Genomic DNA, 7,897 nt, shown 5'->3' with positions numbered 1-7,897 from the left:
GTAACATCTCCACTCTTTGCAGTGCTGTTATTGTTGTCATGTGTCCTTAGACTTCAGTCCCCTTTCTATAAAAGTGGTGGGACAATACTTCCCTTTTCCCACAGCTGTGCCTGGCTCTGAGCTGTCAGGAGTGAGAGCTGACAACTGTCTGACTGTACTGAGACTAATGCCCTGATGGCCCAGTGGTGGACAGGGACACCAAGCACTGCTGAAAACTTGAAATGATTACTGGCACTGCTGGATTGCAGTTTGCTAGGCAATACAATTTGTGGTTGGGATCTGCAACTACATTTGTTAGTGGAGTTTACCACTGCCTGTGGTAAAGCTATTTGGGGCAAGTTTGTGGACTCCTGATTCAAGTTTGTGCAGGGAGCTGGTTACAATTGCATTGTTTCTGGAGTTAGATCTCTTGTGAGAGATGAGAGACTAGAGAGACTGTGAGAAGAAAAATATCTCTTCACTGCTGCTTTTGACAGCATCTACCCGGACTGCTTGACCAGTGCTAGCAGAGAATGCTTCATGCCCAAAGTAAGCAATGGTAATACAGTTTTAGACAAAAATATTCTAGGTTTTAAGCATGTCTTTTTCTTACTTTATTATTCCACTTTAAAATGTAGCAAAATACTTAAATCAGTGAATCTTCAACAGGTGGAGATTATAAATACCTTCATAGCCATTGCATATGATTTTCATTGCAATGAACAGCACATTTATCATTGATTTCTCTAGGCTTTTTCTGTGCAGAGATATAATTTAAATTTCAACTTATTTCCATAATTATGTGTATAAGTAAGAATGAAGAATGAGTGAAAAACCAAACGTGCATTTAGGTGTTCTTCAGTCTGAAGTCCAGGGAACTCTAGGTAGGTAAAGTATAAAGAAAGACAGGATCTTGAAAGCAGAGAGCATTTAGATGCTGTTTGGGTGTGCATCTTATTTGTTTGGTTTATATTGGATAAGTTATTCCAACAAAAATTAAATTTTTAGACAAACATACACTATACATACACCTCTGCCCTGGCTGCTATACCATTTTATAGAGTCTCCTTCAATGTTCTTTGGCCCCACAGCTACAGTATCAACTGCCTGACTAGTTATCAGAGCCTGGAAAAATGAAGGGCAAAGATGAGAGCACAGTTTGGCAAAACGTCCTCTTCCTGCAACAGAATCCCCAGGAAATACTCTTTCCATGTTACAGAGAGTGAGCTGGTGTTGGTCCAGGTTGAGGTGCTGGTGAAGATGGAAAGAGCCCAGAGACCTGTGCATAGAGGCTGGCAAACACCCCTGCAGAATGACAGGAGCGTGACCAGAGAGAGGATGGTTTTGGAAGATGCTAGGTATCTGCTGGGTACAAACATACATGCAGGACAAAATTTGCTATCATAGAGCTACTCTTAGTTAGTATGGGTCATTGACTTCAGGTATCTGCTGGCACTAGAGAGGAACACAATAGGAGTCCAACAAGTATTTAGAAGCAGCTCAGAGGTGGGCATCAGCCCAAGTGAAGAGATCATACTCTCGGAAGCATTAGAAGCATGACTAACATGATCTCAAGTTCCAACTTATCTTCAATTCTCCCACAGAAGAAAGACATCAAATAAAGAGGAAAAAGCAGTATCCGATGTGTCCAGAGCACAGAGGAAGCTTGTTCAACCTGTCAGCTCCTAGGAGGAAGTGATGCATCCTGAATGAACAGACCACTTGACCTTATATAGCTGAAGCTTTCTTCATGGAAGTGAAACTAAAATGTGACTCAAAGCACTTAAAAATAAAATCTGTTATAAAAAAACCTAACAGATCAGGAAATGTAACAGATCATCATCCATTTGTTACACCACTTCCACGTGGAATTGTATGCATGAGAGTATTTTGCTTGTGCATATTGAAACCTGAACTAAAAACCCAACATGACTATTCGGTCACTAAGCCTTTGCTCACTTCTGACACCTAACCACAGCTCTTGTTTTAGGCCTAACAAGCACAGAATTTATCCATAAAAAGAGAATCAAATCTTTCTGCATCCATCAGTCTTGTAATTTCAGGTTTCAGATATCCCCATCTTAAGCTGAAGTTTAAAAAGTGACATATTTGAAACACTACATATTCATTGAAGAAAAAATCTGATTTCAAACTTGGTCTGGAATAACCCTTCCAAATCCATCACATCTCATGCAATATACCAGTGGACAATCTGAACAGAATTTGGGTTGTGCTGTTTAACCTTTTGGCAAGTGAATGAAATGAACTATGAGAAGTGGAAACACATGCATTTGAAGGAACAAGGGCTATGTACTGAATGAACAGCAAAATGAGATGCAGACCCACATGAGCAGTATGCTCAGTTCCCGTGTGCAGCTCCATAGCTACAGCCAACAAGTTGACTCATTGGGATTTGGGCAGCACCTGCCTGGTAGGATACTCTCATGATCTTTGAAGCTGGAAAGGGCTGTGAGAATACCAGCATCCAAACAGAACCCAGAGTGAATGCAGCAATCCAGAGTCATTGACAATGAACAAGATAATGAAGACAAACAGGAATAACCAAATGCACAGAAGTAGATAAGTGATGACTGGTACTAAAACAGATCCAGAAAGCATTGCAGACCACAGGCTGGATTTAAGTCAACAGTGTTGAGTAAAAAACTGTAAACATACGGACATGTACTTCAGGGCACAGTCTGTAAACATCAGGACAAGGCAAACACTCTTGTCAAAACTGTGTTTTGTTTTGAGTGTCATTGTTCTTGATGAGAAGACAACAGTAATCAGTGGTTGAGAACATGACAAGGAGAAAAGACTGAAAACATTCCAGAGAAGTAAAATCTATGAGGGACACTTTCTTCAAAAGAGAAAAGGCCGAAGCAGAGAAGGGAATAAACTGTTCTCTGTGTCTTCTGGAGTTGGGGTGAAAAACAATAACGTTGTTTGCAGGGAGGGAAACTGAACTGAAATATTATGAAATTACTAGTAAGAGTAGTGAAGCATGAAATAAATGGAATTGAGTGGTGCTGAGCCTCATTCACTGGGATTTTTCAAGAAAAATTTAAACAGAAATAAAATAGTTGGTTTGGATTCTTGCAATGCAACTGAAAGGTATTTTGAGAAATCATCTAACCTCAGGTTCCCTGCTTTATTATGAAATCAAAGAACATGCTCAGTGACTGAGATGACTACATGAAAATAAAGACATTGCAGGGAGATTTAGAAATCATATTACACAATTTACCCATCTTTTAAAAAAGTGGCATTAAGAAATGGGTCCTATGAAAGAAAAAAGTCTGGATTTCTGAATTAACAATTAAAGGCAAACCTCTTAATGCTAGACTAATAACTATAAAGAGTTTTGAGCAAACCTTTCAGTGACTCTTAACAAAATAATATTCTAGAAAGCACTAGAATCAAATTGTTTCCATGTCCCACTGGACAAAATAATGTCAATTAATAACATGTGCAACTGGCAAGAGAGTAAAATTATTATCCCCCACTGGATAGTGGAAATGTTATTTTTTCTACTGAGTAACTGAAAAGTGGTTTGTATGTAATGCTATGACTTGGCATCCACATGAATTACCTCAGTATGCTTTGAGCTAGAAGCCTCTGGGTGTATGATAAAATCTCCCAAAGCTCAATATTAGTTATTGCAAGAGGCAATCATGGAAGAAGATGAAAATTACAGGCAACCACGGGACTTTGCTAATCACAGACTTGTGCATTTTGGGACTTGGTGCCTGTTTGGTGACAGTATAATTCCAGAAAACCAGATGGACACATTTACACATCCACAAGCAGTTTCACATTTATTAGAAATGAACTCTGCTAGTCACAGCTGGGATGTTCCAAGTGCAGTAAATTCATAACATCAACAGTAGTAGCTAAGAATTACTTACCACAAATTCTTCCCTAAGTTTTCTTGCCTTGTGGCACAAAACTTTAGCCTAAGTTAAAACAAAGCATGCCCAAGTGACATCACTACAGCTGTTGAAATTGCAGCTGTTCCATGAAGATCACAGCATGTACTTGGCATTACTACAGCATGTTAGCACCCATAATAAAAAAATCTTCACTAATGTTCCAACTCCTTCATCTTCAAATGCACCTGCAAAGTCTGACACATTGCAAATTTGTGTGGTTGGATAATATTTTTATTTTTAAACATGCTTATGTGCTGTGTTAACAGCAGCCCCAGCCACATGAAGGATTGCCTTAAACAGTTGCCTGTGACCATCTCAGTCAAATTTTGCTCTAGAACTTGCTAGACCATACTTGAGCCAAAACTACAGGACAGCAAAGGGGTTTAACTAGCTGCCATTCAAAACTGAAGGGATTTATCTCAGAAATTATTTTCCTTAGACATCTTGCATTTGGGAGCAGTGTATTTGATTAAAGACATCACATTTAATGTATCCTCTTAAAGAACAAGCAATTGCTAATTTAATTTCAAATTAGACATTCACAGATAAATTAGAAATATTTTTCCAGAACAACTCAGTTCCATCTAAAATAACTGCAATTAGGTTTATTACATATTAAATCTTTTGCCCTCTAAGATCACTCTGTCTTACAATAACTGCATCCTCTATTTACAATGGTCTTGTTTTAATACACACAGCATCAAGAGATCTTGTGTTTACTACCTGGAGAGACAAATCAGAATTTTTTTAACATTCTGGAGCTACAGAAATGTTTTCTGATGGTCAACTTGACTCAGCCTTAAAACTAAATTAAAGGTATTTTAAAACATTCACAGGGAAAATTATACCAGCCACAAGCATTACTCTTAAAAATTTGGAACAGTTTTATTTTTACAGTCCTATTCTAGACATAAAATACACATATGTCCTCCTCAAGCATGAAAGCAATCATATGGCCAGGAAAAATACTGACTGTTCAGAGGCAACAGAGCTGTCAAACATATAAGATGATAAGTGGTGGAAGAAGATAAAGAAATAGTGGATTTCAGCCTCCAAAGTTTATGAGTGCTTTGAACTGCAAAGTTTAAAAACAAAGTTTGTTACCTGACTGTGATCTATGTCAGCAGTCCTTTATATCAACAAACCTGCAATAATAACAAAAGGTGCATTATTAATACATTGAAAATGTCAGGAGACAGCAATGTTTAAAGAGCTCTCTGGAACCAGATACCAAATCTCAGTGAAAATATTGCAGACTCCAGGGCCAGGTTATCCATACCTGTGCTGGCACGTACACTGACAGACTTTGTGTCAGTATAAATAAAGAGACAAATATGCAGGTACAAGGAAATATTATAGTTTTCTCTACATTAGTTTAAATAACTCAATTATCTTTGCCTGATTGGACAAATTCACAGCTACAAAGACTGTGGTAACAAGGTTCAAATGTCACAAATACCAGAGATTTTCTGCTATGCTTTTTTCTACTAAACATTCAGGTCAAGGACTGAAGTTTTTATATATATGTAATGTATTTTACTGACTTAATCCCAAAGAATCCCATAAATCTCCAGCATCTGAACTCCTGCATTAAAGCTGAATGAGAAAATAGCTATATCTGCTGGTATATTCTAGTTTCACAATCAAGATTAGATGCTATTTAATTATTGGGTTTGCTTTGCCTGGTATTTGTTAACCTTGCCTGAGCACTACCATTAGCATTACAGTCTCCAATGGCAAAGAGCATTTCTGTAGGAGCTTTCTCTCATAGAAGGTTACCAGTAACCCAACCATGTTTTTGGTATCACTGCACAGGAACCATTGGCTAATTTTTATTAATAACAAACCCACTGCCAAACAGAGCTTTTAGTGTTGTATTTTTAGTAACAGAATCTTGGTATGGAAACAAAGATATATCAAGACAGAGTTTATACATTAAGCTTTATAGAAAAGAAATGAAAAAGTCTTCAGCTGAAAGATACAGGTAATCAGAGCCATTTGGAGACTCATGAGCTATTAGAAAAAGAATGTTTTAAAGGGAGAATGTAAATATAGCACTGACAAGCACACCTTTAATACCGAATGATCTTCAAGAGTGACTGAATTCTTATCTCCAGATTTAGTACTAAGTGTTTGGCCAGCCTCATCTCTCATTTCACATGAAATAATCTCACACCTACAAAGCTCACAGCAGACAAGGTGGTTTCCCTGATTTAAATCCAATTATTTTCTATTAAAAGTTTTATGAACATCTGCAGAAAAAATAAGTACGTCTTTTATGATTGGTCTAGATAGACTCCAGCTTTGATGGTTGCCGCACTTGCTGCTGTTCAAATCCATGAATAAGCTGGGTGCCTACGGCGGGCAGCATCTCCACCCCTGTCCCGGCAGCCAAGGCACAGACCTGCCGCTAGATGGGGGAGCAGCCTCGGAAAAGGAGACGCTGTCGCTCGCAGCCAATGCACAGACCATTCATTGAGCACGTAAATCACAGGGAAGTGGTTTTATTTATAGAATAACCTTTGCCCCCCTTCCACCCCAGCACATAAAAAGATAAGCATAGGAAAACTCAGCCATTTAAGTATAGTAGTCACTCAGCCATTTAAGTATACAACTTGTCACTTTAACTATGATCCTCCCAGACAAGTTTGTGACTCCTCACTGACATGTATAATCCTGCATTTTCCTGATCTATCTAGACTTCAGGTAATGCTAGCACCCTCTACAGCAGCAGAATGGCCAGAACGCTGTCCTTATGAGAACCCCTTGCCACAACAAAGACATTTAATTCGCGAACAAAACATAAACAAACAAACAAAAAACAAAACTCAAAACACCCCAACAACCAAACTCAAAACTAATCAAAACCAAATAAAAACAATTATTTCATGTCACGTCCACAGGAAGTCGTGGAAAGCATGGAAACAGCGGGAAAAGTGTTTAAGAAGAACCTGCAAAAGCGTACTACACCCCATAACCATTTTCCTCCAACAAAGCACAAGCTCGACTGAAATAGCACAGCCAAAGATAATCTGGCAAACAAAGCACAAGCAAACGCAGCAATACTAAATCTTACCTAAGAAGAGTAACAGTTATAATTGTGTTGAGTGGGAGCGCTGACAGTGATCCTCCCTGAGCCGCTCTAAAGCTCTGGATCATTAAAACTCGCCCGAGAGCATCTGCTGAGAGCATCTCCGGCGGCCTCCACGCTGCCGCCTCCGCTGGGGGCGCCCGCGCCTCGCGGCGGCGGGGCCGGGACGGCGGGATGGGCACGGCGGGATGGGCACGGCGGGGCCGGGACGGCGGGATGGGCACGGCGGGATGGGCACGGTGGGATGGACACGGCGGGATGGGCACGGCGGCTGCAGGAAGCCCCCGGCCAGCGGGGCGTGCGAGGACAGAGCCGTGCGTGCTGCCATACAAACACCGTGGAGAGGGGATGGTGCCTTCCCCAAGGGACATCCCGGGCACCCGCAGTGGCGCGAGGCTGTAACCCCGTTTATGAAAGTAGTAATTCCCATATTTTTATAAGAATACTAACTTCAGGCCGTGTGGCCACGTCTAACTAGGAACCAACTCGCTGCTGTGGCCAGAGAGATGCTGACTCTTCTCCCGATCGCTTCTGTCCCTTGCCACACACAAACAGAGACAAGTACTTTGCTGTTCCCCAGTTAGAACAACACAATGCAATTTACTTTGAATTGGTTTAATCTCTTGGATTTTGGACGTTTGAAATTTTAACTTCAAGACAACACGCACAAAATTTCTACTCAGTCCTTAACTGCTTTCTTAGGGTGGTGCAAACACATTTAAATAACAGGCAAAAGTTTACAATTTACTTTTCATGAGTCTTCATATCTGACACGTTTAGGCAGGGAAGCAAAGTATGGTCAAATGATTTCTGAAAATATGCTGCCACTGGAAGCTGCATCAACATTATCAGAACCCAACTGATCTTACATTGACTAATTATTGTGATCTATTCA

The 7,897-nt window shown here is 40.0% G+C and overlaps 1 long non-coding RNA gene across 1 annotated transcript in view; it reads right to left on the bottom strand.

Annotated features, from left to right (window-relative positions):
- Positions 1–7,128, bottom strand: part of LOC113460880 (uncharacterized) — a 70,576-nt gene extending 63,448 nt beyond the window's left edge. Inside the window, exons 1-2 of the long non-coding RNA XR_012580979.1 lie at positions 6,988–7,128; positions 5,016–5,056 (exon numbers count right to left, since the gene is read on the bottom strand). This is a non-coding gene — a long non-coding RNA (uncharacterized LOC113460880). The remainder of the gene's footprint in view (positions 1–5,015; positions 5,057–6,987) is intronic.
- Between the last annotated feature and the right edge of the window lie 769 nt (positions 7,129–7,897).

This window comes from Zonotrichia albicollis, chromosome 7 (genome assembly GCF_047830755.1).
Source record: "Zonotrichia albicollis isolate bZonAlb1 chromosome 7, bZonAlb1.hap1, whole genome shotgun sequence".
Taxonomy (NCBI): Eukaryota; Metazoa; Chordata; class Aves; order Passeriformes; family Passerellidae; genus Zonotrichia; species Zonotrichia albicollis.
The sequence above is the reverse complement of the archived record's forward strand: the minus strand, read 5'-3'. Positions and strand labels throughout refer to the sequence as shown.